Source organism: Neolamprologus brichardi, chromosome 2, assembly GCF_056152115.1.
Source record: "Neolamprologus brichardi isolate AB-2024 chromosome 2, ASM5615211v1, whole genome shotgun sequence".
In the NCBI taxonomy this organism is placed as follows: Eukaryota; Metazoa; Chordata; class Actinopteri; order Cichliformes; family Cichlidae; genus Neolamprologus; species Neolamprologus brichardi.
In genome coordinates, this window is record NC_142105.1 from 5001407 (window position 1) to 5014856 (window position 13450).

Here is a 13450-nt window from a genome sequence, read left to right on the forward strand (position 1 = left end):
ACAAACCGCATTGGTTGTGTCCCGCACCGACTGTGACATCACCACAATCCTGACACTGTTCATACTGACACTTGAGGGCAGGCTGCAGCCTTCTTCTGACCTGTAGGTGTCAGCACTCAGAAAAATGTTCCACATCAGCTGGTAAATGATTAGAAAAAGTCAAAACAAGAAGCAAACTAGCCAGAAAGTCTTATCATTTCAAGCTGCTGCAGTATCTCTGTCTATATAACCTGGGGCTCTCTTGACAGATTAAGAAAACATGACAACCCTAAATGACACACAGTTATGACATGACTTTTCAGCACAAGTGTTCGCAAAGATGTCCGGGGCCAAGCATAAACATGTCAGTTCTCAAAACCTGACAAAAAAAGGTGGAAAACATGCACTATTTTCAAGTTTACATTATTTATGAATCATTGCATTCTCTTAATAGTTACACATTTTTTGGTTTTTTACCACTATTAAGATGTAAAAAGTATGATAGCAGAGCATAGTATATAGTGCAGATTAGTAGTTCGTGACATTATATGACATAATGACCAAAGACAATGTTTGATTTTGATTGGTAGGGGGATGGTCTTTATTTTTTTTATTAGTAATTACACAAACTGATTACTGCTATTTTTCTGTGAACATCCATGGACACATTCATCAGTTGCTGCAAAGAAATGAATGATGGATTGTTGCATGAAAGTCAGTTTAAGAGGGATGAACTGAGGGTCAAGGAAAAGATGGTTAGTCTGAGGTTAAATAAAGATAATGAGCTGATGAGAGACCTGAAATTAGAAGTTGACATTCAGTGTGGTGATATTGTATTTTCTCTTTACATCCCTCTAATGAAAGAGATTAAAAGAAAAAATGAGAGGATTCTACGAAAAAAAAAGAAAACAAAGCAGGTGCCAAAACTTTGGTAGCGTACTTGTAGGCTACCACATGAACAGTAACTGCAGGATTATGTGTGTTAAATGCTCTTTACTTTGCCAGACCTCTCTGAGTTGATCCCTATATATCTACAGCAAACACCGAGTGTCTGGTTGCTATGGCAGCTGCTCCCTCAGATGCTGGATGAGGCTGTGTTTTTATAGATAACTAATTTTGCTCTGGCAGGTTCCCAGATCATTAGAACATAAAACAGCAGATCCAAAGTCTGCTTTGGTATTTCCACTAAAGGTCACTGGACATACGGTGTGTTTTATTATGGGAGGCAGATGAAGTGCGAACAGTGTGTCTGATGTATGACTGCCTTTGCAAAATCAATACAGCTAAAGAATTCTGTATTGTGCTTCGTGAAATAGACTGGTGTGTGTGTGCAGTAATACAACACAGTAGTTTTCTGTCTTTAGATCTAAATGCAGCCAGTTTTTTAACAGTAGAAGTATTTAAAGATCTTTTAATCAGAGTGCTCCATGATTAATGTGAATGAGGTACAAATTAGTCTTTAGAGAGAGCAGGTTGAGCTATGGATTTTTCTTTGATCTTTGTGCAAGATAAACATTCATTATGTAGGATTTCTTTGAAGAATATGTCTTGCAGAATAGGTGTCTGCAAATGGTTGCACATGTAATTGATTGCTGAATTGTATCTAGCTGTTGTAATGCAGTTAGTTTCAGGGCGACGAAGAAACTGAATTCAAGATAATGTAAAGGCAAAGTAGAGACCCTAGTTTTATTAGATAATATATAGATAATATAATGTATTAGATAATGTAATAGAAAGGTGTCTTCTATTATGTATACTGTGATAAATGATTCCACATAATTTAACACTGTTAAATTGCAGGAGAGTCAAATTCATAAATACAGACATCACAGGGGTCTTTGATTGTTCTGTTTATTATTTTTGCTCTTTTTAATGGGGTTCCTGTTTTCAAAAAGGTGATTCTGAAAGTGTTATGTTTGTTTGCTAAAAAAACAGTCAAATACAAGACTCGCGAGGCAGGTAAAGTGAACAAAAAGTCAGCTTTAATTCCAAACACAAAACAATAGGAACATGATGTGGCTTAGAAAAATTGGCTGGCAAACAAAAAGGCTGGGTAATCAGAAATAGCAGAAAAACTAAAAAGAATAACATGGCACAGTAAAAAATGGCAATTCACGTAGGAGATGAACATGTTGCAAGCAGGCAGATACAGGACAGACTGAAAATTAACAAGGGAAACACATAAATAACGAGAGCTTTGTAAACCAGTAGAAAGGAGGGAATCAGATGAGAGAAGACTGATCAGTCACACAATGTATTTGTAATAATCGCATCTGTTGTCTAGAACATAGACTGTAAATAAAAGATGGCTTCCTTAACTTTGCCATGATAATCATGGATTCTGCCTGAAGCCTTGATTGTTGCATTTTTCCCAATACCATGTTGTCTTTTAGGAACTAGAAATTAAATTTGGACAAGAAGTAGAATTGTATTGCCAGCTAATGCTAGGAAGTCTTGTTCACAATTAGCTATAGATATTGAAACCATTTCTGTACCCTTCACCTGTCTGTAAACGTTTCCTCTATTCTAGTCTTTGGTGGCTGACTCATTGGCTATTATTTTACTGTTTCAATTTAAGCTTTAGAAGGATAATATCTATCTAATAAGTCGGACTCATTTCCGGTGGGTGATGGGCTCCGCCAGGGCTGCCCTTTGTCACTGATTCTGTTCATAATTTTTATGGACAGGATTTCTAGGCGCAGCCAAGTGGCGGAGGGCTTTCACTTCGGTGGCCTCAGAATCTCATCTCTGCTTTTCGCGGATGATGTAGTTCTGTTGGCTTCATCAGGTGATGGCCTCCAGCTCGCACTGGAATGGTTTGCAGCCGAGTGTGAAGCAGCGGGAATGAGGATCAGCACCTCCAAATCTGAGGCCATGGTTCTCAGCCGGAAAAGGGTGGAGTGCCCACTCTGGGTCGGGGATGAGTTCCTGCTCCAAGTGGAGGAGTTCAAGTATCTCGGGGTCTTGTTCGCGAGTGACGGGAGAAGGGAGCCGCAGTGATGCGGACGCTGCACCGGTCCGTCGTGGTGAAGAGAGAGCTGAGTGTAAAAGCGAAGCTCTCAATTTACCGGTCGATCTACATCCCTACCCTCACCTATGGCCACGAGCTGTGGGTAGTGACCGAAAGAACGAGATCGCGGATACAAGCATCGGAAATGAGCTTCCTCCGAAGGGTGGCTGGCCTCTCCCTTAGAGATAGGGTGAGAAGTTCGGCCATCCGGGAGGGGCTCAGAGTAGAGCCGCTGCTGCTCCACATCGAAAGGAGCCAGCTGAGGTGGTTCGGGCATCTGACAAGGATGCCCCCTGGGCGCCTCCTGTGTGAGGTGTTCCGGGCATGTCCCACCGGGAGGAGGCAGACCCAGGACACGCTGGAGAGATTATATCTCTCGGCTGGCCTGGGAACGCCTTGGTGTTTCCCCGGATAAGCTAGAGGAGGTGGCTGGGGAGAGGGAGGTCTGGGCTTCTCTGCTCAGGCTGCTGCCCCCGCAACCAGGCCCTGGATAAAGCGGAAGAAGATGGATGGATGGATAATATCTAATATAATGCTCAAAATATGGATTTTGAGCATTATTTGAAAATCTCACCTTTATTTCATGAAACATACCATTTGTCATTAAGCCAAATAGAATGAGTTTTGTCTTGTCTGACCATAAAACTTTCCTCCCGTTCAAGTGGACATCTGCAAATTTCAGTCGAGCTTGTAGAGTTAGACGTCAAGGCTTCTTTTTTGGTCGGCACTTTTTTGGCCAGCACTGTCTCAGTGACGTAAAACTTCATGGTGGATAGTGAGAGTGGTGTTTAAATTCATGGCACTATTGAGCCTCAGTGGTTCCTGGGTTGTTGGTGAACATCCTAGCCAATTTCATCTCATCCAATGGTGGGAAAGGTGTTAACACATCCAGATCACTTGTGCTTACATTCATGTTTGATAATCTTGAAATCTGCAGTTGTTTAGAAAGGAGTCTCTCCCAAGTCAAATCAGTTAATCAATCTAGGTTCCATTGGCCAATCCAATGAGTTCTGCCAACCAAATTGTTTTAATGCTGGCAAAGAACGACCAGTTGTAGTAAATTATGATCACTGATAAGAAGTTAATAAGCATTAGTGTTGTAAAGTTTAAAGACTGTAAAACTTTAGAGTCTATATGTATGATTTTTTGACGCTATGCAGTCCTTCCACCCTGGAAAAGAGGAGTTTAAACAATGAATTAAAAGCCGAAGAATTACCATCACCTTCAAGAGTATGATGAGTGTATGTAAACTTCTGACCACAACTGTACTTCATTCAAAGATGCTTAGAAAGCAACAAAAGTCAAAGTGTACATCATGCTCAGGACATTGCGGGTTCTGTACTAAGATCACACACTGGGTATTTAGTATAGGGGCATTCAGCAATCTCTGTTCTTGTGAAAACTACATCTATCCACGGCAGAAAGCCTGCAGGAAACAGGTCAGTGAACAAAAGCGGGGAGGGAGAAAGAGAGGAGACAGAGAGAAATAGGATGGGAGATGGGAGGAGGGGGGTCAGAAGTTGATAAGAACTGAGCTGTACTGTTCTACTAGAGACCAGCTGCCGGAAGAGCTGCTCAAAGGCAGACAAAAACAGTTCCCAGTCCTATCGGCCACTCAAAAGCATGACCGAGAGCTGTCACCACGGCAACAGCCTACAGAGATTTACTGCATGTATATCCACATTAGCAATAAAAAAGTGAGATTTTTCACATACAAGTTTGGTAAAATTCAGGAAGAACAATTTCTGCATGCATAAAAATTTGTTGAAATAATAACTGCAGGGATCTTACCCATATTTCTAATTCCCTTATCCCAGAGGTTTTCAGAAAGATTTTAGAGCCTAAACACTACATTTAACTGTGTACTGTGTTGCCTGCTATTTAGAGAGAGAACATGGCTGAAATACGTTACCCTGGCAACAGTCTACAGAGGGAATTAAACCAGATCACGCCTTTATGGGCTGCAGACAAGTCATACAGCACACGCAGTACATATTAATATTTTGCTTTCTGTAAGTGTTGCACGTTTTACAGTCTATACTCTTAAGTTGCAGTTGAATAGACATTTTGTAACCTAAGTATCAGGATGATAGCCATAATAAGACCATCTCAAATTCTCTATTTACCAAAAAAATTAATAAGTCAGTGCTTCCTTTCTTTCCTCTTTCATGATACACTGGACCATCCCTTACAAAAGGGAATGAGCTAATGCTGTCCCACATTTTAAAGTGGCACGTCATCCATTCATTCAGAAAACCATAATATCAGCATGACTGATGCAGATCATCATATGAATTACTTTTGTGCTTTAAGGCTTGTGCCATAACTTGGTAATATTTTGATATGTTTTGAACCGTCAACAAGGTAAATAGGCAAATTCTGTTTTTTTGTCACATACTGTATATAAAAGATGGACATTTTATTGGATACCCTGCTTTACTGGCTTTGGGAAGCAAATGGTGACCGCAGTGTGCAAAATCATATTTTCAGTAAAACTTGCAATTAGTAATTGAGACATTAACTCACCAGGATCCACAGTGATTGAAGGAGATTACAGTGAGTTCTCCTAGATTTCTATACAGTCAGAATATCTGTGTATGTTCTCAGTCATCCAGGTCATTGTAGTTTAAGGAGCTTGGAAAGAAAGCACCTGGAAGATTCTCGGACAAGAGGCGAAACGTCTTCAAGAAACTCTTCTTCAAGTCAGAAATATTTTTGAAACAAGAGGACCAGGCTCATGCTGATCTTTTGAAACAATGCCATTTCAAGGCACTTCTTCACTGAATTCAGCTTTCAGGTGTAGAAGCTGCATCCATCTTTCCAAGTCTCTGCTGGTCAAATTGTTGCTTTGTGTAAGACATTTTGCATAATAGATTTAGAAAGGACTCTCCGTTTATAAACATCAATGTTAAAAATAATGTTACGGTGGAGTAACTCACTTGGGCTTCATTAAGTCTTTATTTTGAGAGTTGTTGTCAGCATTTAGCACTGAAATTCATAAATTTTACTTCAATCAAATGATGAAAGCCTTAATAAAAGAAATAATTCAACTAGAGTAACTGCAAAGGGAAGAGAAAATTAGTTTATCTAGCCTGCATTAAGCAACACAATAAGAAAGGGGGAAGTATGTCATATTGTACGTTCTTAATCCTTCCTTCACTTACTTCCATGAATTCATGTTGTTTGCCACTGAGGAGAAGTGTCTAGGAAAAAAATAAAAAACATGAGGTCATTTATTTAACTCATCAACCACAACCACAGGCTTCAACTTAAAGAAAACGTCTGGAAATCAAAAGAGTAGGAATTCTGTTCTGCACTAAAGTGTGTGTTAATTGAGAAAAAATGCAATCTCAAAATTGTTCCCGTGTCAGAGCCTTAAGTTAGAAACCTCTTTCCCATTTTCTATATCTGAGCCGCAGTGATAAGGATGCAAATACTTTTTAAATAAAAATCCAGTACTACAAGAGCATTTAGGAACACAGCAATAAATTTAGTTAAAAAAGCTGCTTGTAGCTGTCCTTACATCACCTACAGCACTGTTGAACACACAGGAGGACTGTGCAAGGGCCTAAAAGGATTGAGTTCACCCAGGAGAGCCAATAAAGATGTTTTTTTAGGTGCTTAAAAGCATCTCTTGTCTAGAATGAAGAGGGAAATGAAAATGCCATTTTTATTTTAACCCTGCTAATTGTAGTTGGAAACCACATTCTTTCTGGTAACAGTGAATGGTTCTTATGCAGTTTGGTAGTTATTTGGTTTGTTGAACACTGATTCACACATCTTTATCTCTTACTGTAAACTTAGCTTATCATAAAGTCTGCAGTCTGTTAGTTTCTTGGCAGCTGTTCTGAGCAATAGTTACTTAGATTGTTGCATGCATTATATAAACCAATCATTTTTAAATAGAATTTAAAGGTGCTTTTAGGCAAGTTCTGTTTGCTTTGTACTACAGTGGAGCCTTTGAATCTAATTTGGCATCTTGATTGTTGTTTTCTTGAAATCAGATCAGACCCAAATTTAACTCAATATCTGGGGACACTGCATAAAGTAGACAACCCCTAATGCACAGGATGCTTTTTCTTCTATTTAATGCTTAGTGGTACCACCATTTATTACAAGGTGGAATTAATGCTTTAGGGCAGCACGGTGGCACGGTGGTTAGCACTGTTGCGGCACAGCAAGAAGGTCCTGAGTTCAATTCCACCATCAGGCCGGGGTCTTTCTGTGTGGAGTTTGCATGTTCTCCCCGTGTTTGCGTGGGTTCTCTCCGGGTACTCCGGCTTCCTCCCACCGTCCAAAGACATGCAGCTTGTGGGGACAGGTTAATTGGATAATCTAAATTGCCACTAGGTGTGAATGTGCGAATGGTTGTCTGTCTCTATGTGCTGGCCCTGCGACAGACTGGCGACCTGTCCAGGGTGTACCCTGCCTCTCGCCCTATGACAGCTGGGATAGGCTCCAGCACCCCCCGCGACCCTGAAAAGGATAAGCGGAAGCGAATGGATGGATGGATGGATGGATGAATTAATGCTTTATAAAATACAATTTGAAACTCACCATAAACCCACAAGCAAGAACATTTACTGAGGTTATAAAACAAGTGAAAAACTAAATTTTGTCACAGATGTCTAAAAAAACATTTTAATTGCCATCTACATCTAATATATTATCTATGCTTTGCACAGCTGTTCAATGCTTTGCTAAGCTAACCAGCTGCTGGATTCTGCTACATACTTATATATTACATAAACTAATCATCAGTTAAAGCACATGGCTTATGAATTTTAATTTTCTAACCTGTATGCAATGGAATTTTATATTAATTACAAGCATAACAGACAGAAATATAAAAAAAATTCTAAAAAAAACCCTTTACAACATCTTTACAAAATAAGTGGAGTTAATGTTGTGATCTAATACGCAACAGGAAAGTGAATGCATATAGCATATAGAACAAGAATTAACCAGTGAAATATGTTGAAAAATATGAAAATATAAGTCCCCATATATGTCCCGTGAACCTCATTTTTTGATTACTTGTCAATGAATAGTATGTTTATTAAATATTTCATTTGCATTTACTGGCAAAACTTGCCTTTGTTTCTTTACAGCAGTCAAAATATAATAAATAAAGAAAACAAACCTGAAAAAGGTTATCAAAACAACATAGCAAAAAGGGAATAAAATTAAATTTAGTTTTTATTTGCTGAGAGGAAAACATATTACAAGTTATAAAAAGCCTCCCTACACTCTATAAATTTGATTAAATAAAATATTTTCTTCCCACGAGTGCCGTGAATTCTAGCTTGATGAAGTATGTCCTTCACTGTAGTCCTTTCTCAACTTGTCCTTTTTTCATTATTAAAAAAAAATAATACAAAAAATCCCTTCCATCTTCCAATATCATTTTCACATAACAGCAGCATGACCATTGGGTTGTTTTGGGAAGCCACAAGCCACCAGGTTTGTCCAGTGTTTTGTAGATATCCAAGGTCAAAATTTTCCTGTGCAACAACTATATCAGTGACAAATTCCCTTGGGGTGCCTTTATGCTGTGCAAACTGGTGACATATCAGTTCTACATAAAAGCCCTAAGGTCTCGAGGCATTTTTGTATGTGGTGAGAACAGAAGTGTTGGAGATGCTGAGATATATAACAGTGAGTTCTGTTAGATGTGACTGGACTGCTGATGATTATCACCACAGTGACGTGGCATGTGCGAATGCATGCATGTGCATTACACTGATTCATCAGTTTGCTGAAGCACTTTGCCAATTTTGGCCTTCTGTTACCAGATGGTTTGTCAAATTTGGATGCCTGTTTTAGTCAGTTTTTTCTACTGAATGGGAAATTGTGTATTTTCTTTATGTAGATATTAATAAAAAGCACCAATATGCCAAAGATTTCTGTTTACTGGATTTGATATTTTCAAAATAAAATACGTTGAAACTGTGTTGAAGCTTAAATATGATTAGATACTTATCACATTTAAAATGGTGACAATATTAAAAAATAATAGCTTTACCATATTATTATTATTATCATCATGGGCATACTTTGATAGACTTAAGTATGTTTTGATGAGATTAACTGAATTTGCAGAATTCATCCATGTTGTTTGGACAATTTCAGGGCATATTAGATGTCAGCTGAAGTTGCAAATTTATGCAAGTTTAATCTTTGATCAGTGACGGAGCAGTCATGTAAACAGTGGCTGAGCAGCGAAGTTGCCTTCAGTGCCACAGTGGTGAAAACGAGGTCAGCTAATTGGGACGGCTAAATATATTTCAAAGGGTACACCTTCTCTTTGGAAGGTGATAAACTGTGCCAGAGTCACTTTTGCAGCACATTTAACGTCATCCTGTAATGAGGGGATTAGAACCTTCTGATGACCACGGAGTGCCTGACGAGTGTTTATGTAGCTGTAGCACAAATAATGTGGAGCAACTGCTGGGTGAACAAATGGAGTTGTTACAAGAAGTGGCATATTCTATCCATTAGATTAACCCAACTTCAGGCAAAACAAATCAAACAAAATACAAAAATAAAAACAAAACCGTAATAACACATGCTGTTTTCTGCTTAATGTGCCTGTGCATCTGCTGCATCTGCTGTGGATATCAAATTGGTCAATTAATCAGCATCAAATTACTGCAGATAATGTACTGTACATGAAATAATAACTAAATTGCAATGGAAAAAAATATCGAACTAACTGTGTTCTGATAAAACTCACATTTAATCATTAAATTAAAATGTAGAAAAAATGCACACAGATGCAACAGTGTTGCGTTGGCATGTCTTGATATACAGTGACGCTCAACTTTAAGTAAACCATCATCTTCATGGCAAAGTGGAGCATGTTTGAAATGTGGTGAAGAGTCTAAATATTAAGATCTCAGGGGTTTCAGTGTATATTTGTGTAATCTCTACGATGATAGATGTGTCATTTTCTGTTCAAATAGTCCAATACAGGATGTGCCCATGTATAGCGATCCTCTATTCAACACTTTAAGGAAGCAATTTTCTTGTTATTGTTCCCGTCTGCTCTTTTCTTTCTGTTTTATATAAATATTTAGGACATTTCAGAGGCAGTTGGATAAATCAGAAGCACACAGCAACATGCTAAATTATTGTTTTTATGTAAAGATTAATATAACGACTGCCTTATGTTTTACGTTACCTTGATCAAATTTTAGTTTTTTATTTGACATTACTGGTTCATAGATGAACGACTTAAAACTAAATGAATAAATAAGTGGGATGCATAACCAAATGCAAATAACCCAGATAAACACGCACAAGCACAGACACATACATAGAGAGATATATTATTTATATTATACACTATTGTCAGTAACAACAATATTAGGATTACAAGTCCCCAAATCAACAGTCTGTTTATCTCGCTGAAACATTCCAAAATTTAGTAAGAACTGAATTTTTTCCCCATGTTATCTTCATAAACAGAATGATAGAGAAGGAAAACTGGCACCATGTTATAATTTTCAGACACAGCAGTGAGCAATAATAAGATTTGTTTCAACATTTTGCTCATGGTGCATAATTAGGGTGACCTCAAGAACACTAGAAAACACTAGAAAAAGAGATTTACCCAATCACTCCTTTTTCTGCGTTTGGAGGGGGATTTCTGAGGGTGAATACTTGCTGGTTTCACTGAAAAGCAGTCAGATGTGACAGAGGCTTAATGGCTTTTCCGAAATCCCCAGTGTTTCTAAGAGTTACTGTTTGTGGCTGGCTTTTCTTCCTTAATTAAACATTTCTAAATTCCTTATTGAAGAAGTGCACGTAGAAATCTCACCCATTAAAAACCTTACTTTTCATTCTTTTTCTGTCACATTTCACAGACGGCAAAGTCCTTTGAACAGTCCCTGCACAGACAAATAGACAGCACATTGCTTCTGGATGTGAATTTCCATATTTGGTAATAAAGTAACATGTTGTCAAACTGTTCTCTCTGGCATAAGCTGCAGCACAGTCATGGGGATATCCAGTTTCTAAGCACGAGCTCAGTGAGTTTTAATCCTGGGCAAACTCAGCAAGCTCACCAGCAAGAGTGTCAGCATAGCAAGGCTAGAAACATGACAATGGACAGATGTGACACAACGACGGAAAAAAAGAGCAGCAACTCTTTTAGCTTCTATATGTGCCAGGAGACCTAGAATATGGTACATTTTTAAGAAATATGGTGCCAGGGTGAGTTATAGAGCGGGTTTTAAGTCTTACAATTATCATGCCTTGGAACAAAATATGGCATATACTTACAAATTTATTTCATCAGCTATTCTGAGATAGGAAAGGGGGTGTAAAGCAAAAGAAAAAAGGAGGCTGCAAAGTGAAACAAAAATGCATACAAATATGGCATTCTCTTTGTGTGAACTGTAATTGTCTAGAATATGATCAGTATTTTATCTTATTTAAGAAAATATCTCAAACAGAAAATAAGAAAAGAATATAAGTAATATAAAATTCAGATTTAACAGCAAAGGCTTAAAATTAACAATCCAGCAGCAACTTCAAAAAGCAGTGTTTTAAGAATTTAATAGAAGATATTTACTGTGAACTACAGTGGCTGGCGTCTCCATGTACCCACAGTACCACAGTTGCACATTATCTGTATATTACAACTATATTTAGCTTATCTCAAATGTAATTCAAAGCTCTCCACCTGTGTCATATTTTCGGACTTTGTTCCTTTAAATTACCCTGACTTATTTAACATGTAACCTGACTTCTTTTCTGAGAGACATTTACTTTTACTTCATTGACCTGTACACTATCATCCTCAGGTTAGACTGTGACAGTTAACAGTCAACACACTTTAGGTTCTGTTAGCTTGCACGGAGACAAAAAATGAAATTAGATTAGTGAGGTCTAATCTCTCTGTGGCCACATTACTGGCCAGTGTCGTCTGCTAAAAAGATTAGAAATGGTGTCACAGACTGATGGAGGTGATTGGACTGCTGTTAACAGTTCGGCTCCGGTGGCTGTGATGAACATTTAATTGCTCATGTCAATGGATTGTTAAAGATATTTGAAGTGCATGAATTATGGCGGTGGAGGAAAGCGAGTGGCTGGTATTCTAGCCAGTTTTTAAAGGGCTGTGTGTGCATTTGACTATTGGGTGAATGTTTTCCAAGGAACTAAAAAAAAAGGTTTGACAAGTAAACAAGTAATGTTTTCATTGCCTCATAAAAATTCATTTGGTATACATCATTGAGTAATTAATCTACTGTTAAATATTTCAACTCACTTACCAAAAGATGAGGAAAAACTACTAAAATTATATTTTCCAGGAAAAAAAACAGGAAGGCACCACCGTGAAAATCTAGCTTCTATGGACCTCCAGTGGTTTAATGAGGTATAAATTAAATTTAGCCTGTGTCAGTGCACCATGACTTTAGTGTTGGCCACATTTCAAAATACACAAACTTCAAGCACTCTCTGAAGGCTTGAGTTATGGTCAATCTTATTTGTTTTTTAAAAAAGCTTATTTTTGTGTGTTTTCCATGTTGGTCATAGTGATCGTTTTAAATATTCCAGTAACCTGAAAACAAAAGTAGTGATGCAGATGGTAACAATAGAGGTGTTATCTTCATTTAGGATGGAAACTGTCTTATCAGTTTGCTAAAATAGCTAAAATTGTTGTTTCATTTAATAAAATCATGGAAGATATGAGATTCTTGAGCTCGGAGTTTGGTAATGAGGCTTTCCTTTCCAAAATGCACATTGAAAATAGTAATTTACTTTTCATCAACTGATTGTTAGGTGTTTAATTTGACCAAATTTCAACCAGATATTTTAGGAATGGACCCAAAATAACTTTTGCAATTTTACAGCTCTGTTGCAGTCCTACTGAATTTGTTTTTAGTTTAAATTTGTCGTGTTCTATTTGATTCGATCGTGTTCAGCAGAAACAAAGTCTGACTGGGCAATAGTAAGTCATTTGCCAGAGAAAGAATTTAATTAAATTATTTTCAGCTGAGATTTCATTGATGAGGCTGCTAATATTTAACAATATGAAAAAGTGGCTAAAGAATACTCCCTGTGTACATATATGAAGCATTACAGCAGAAATGAAGTAAACCTTTACAAACACCTAGTAGCCTGCAGAAGTAACAGATCAAACTGATACTCACACCACGTATCTGTTACACAGACTCCAGTTCCCTTTGTCAGTGAGGCACCTCGGAATAATACCGGACAGAAAAACAAATCACTAGATTAATTACGCTGAAAGAAACATGACAAAAGTCAATAACCCTCATTAACTTACATTTGATCAATACACATTTACAAAGAGCATGCAAATCTATCTACTCCAGTAAAATGTTTAAAAAACACTGCCAAAAGCAACTAAAGGATAAGATAGACATTTAGCATTTATGTGTACAGTCCATTGAGTTTTCAGTACTCTCTTCTGATCTTTGCATAATGAAT

At 37.8% G+C, this 13450-nt stretch overlaps 1 protein-coding gene across 6 annotated transcripts in view; it reads left to right on the forward strand.

The window, feature by feature from the left end:
* The window catches only part of gria2b (glutamate receptor, ionotropic, AMPA 2b), a 51936-nt gene that overhangs the window by 14553 nt on the left and 23933 nt on the right, over window positions 1–13450 (forward strand). The window lies entirely within an intron of this gene.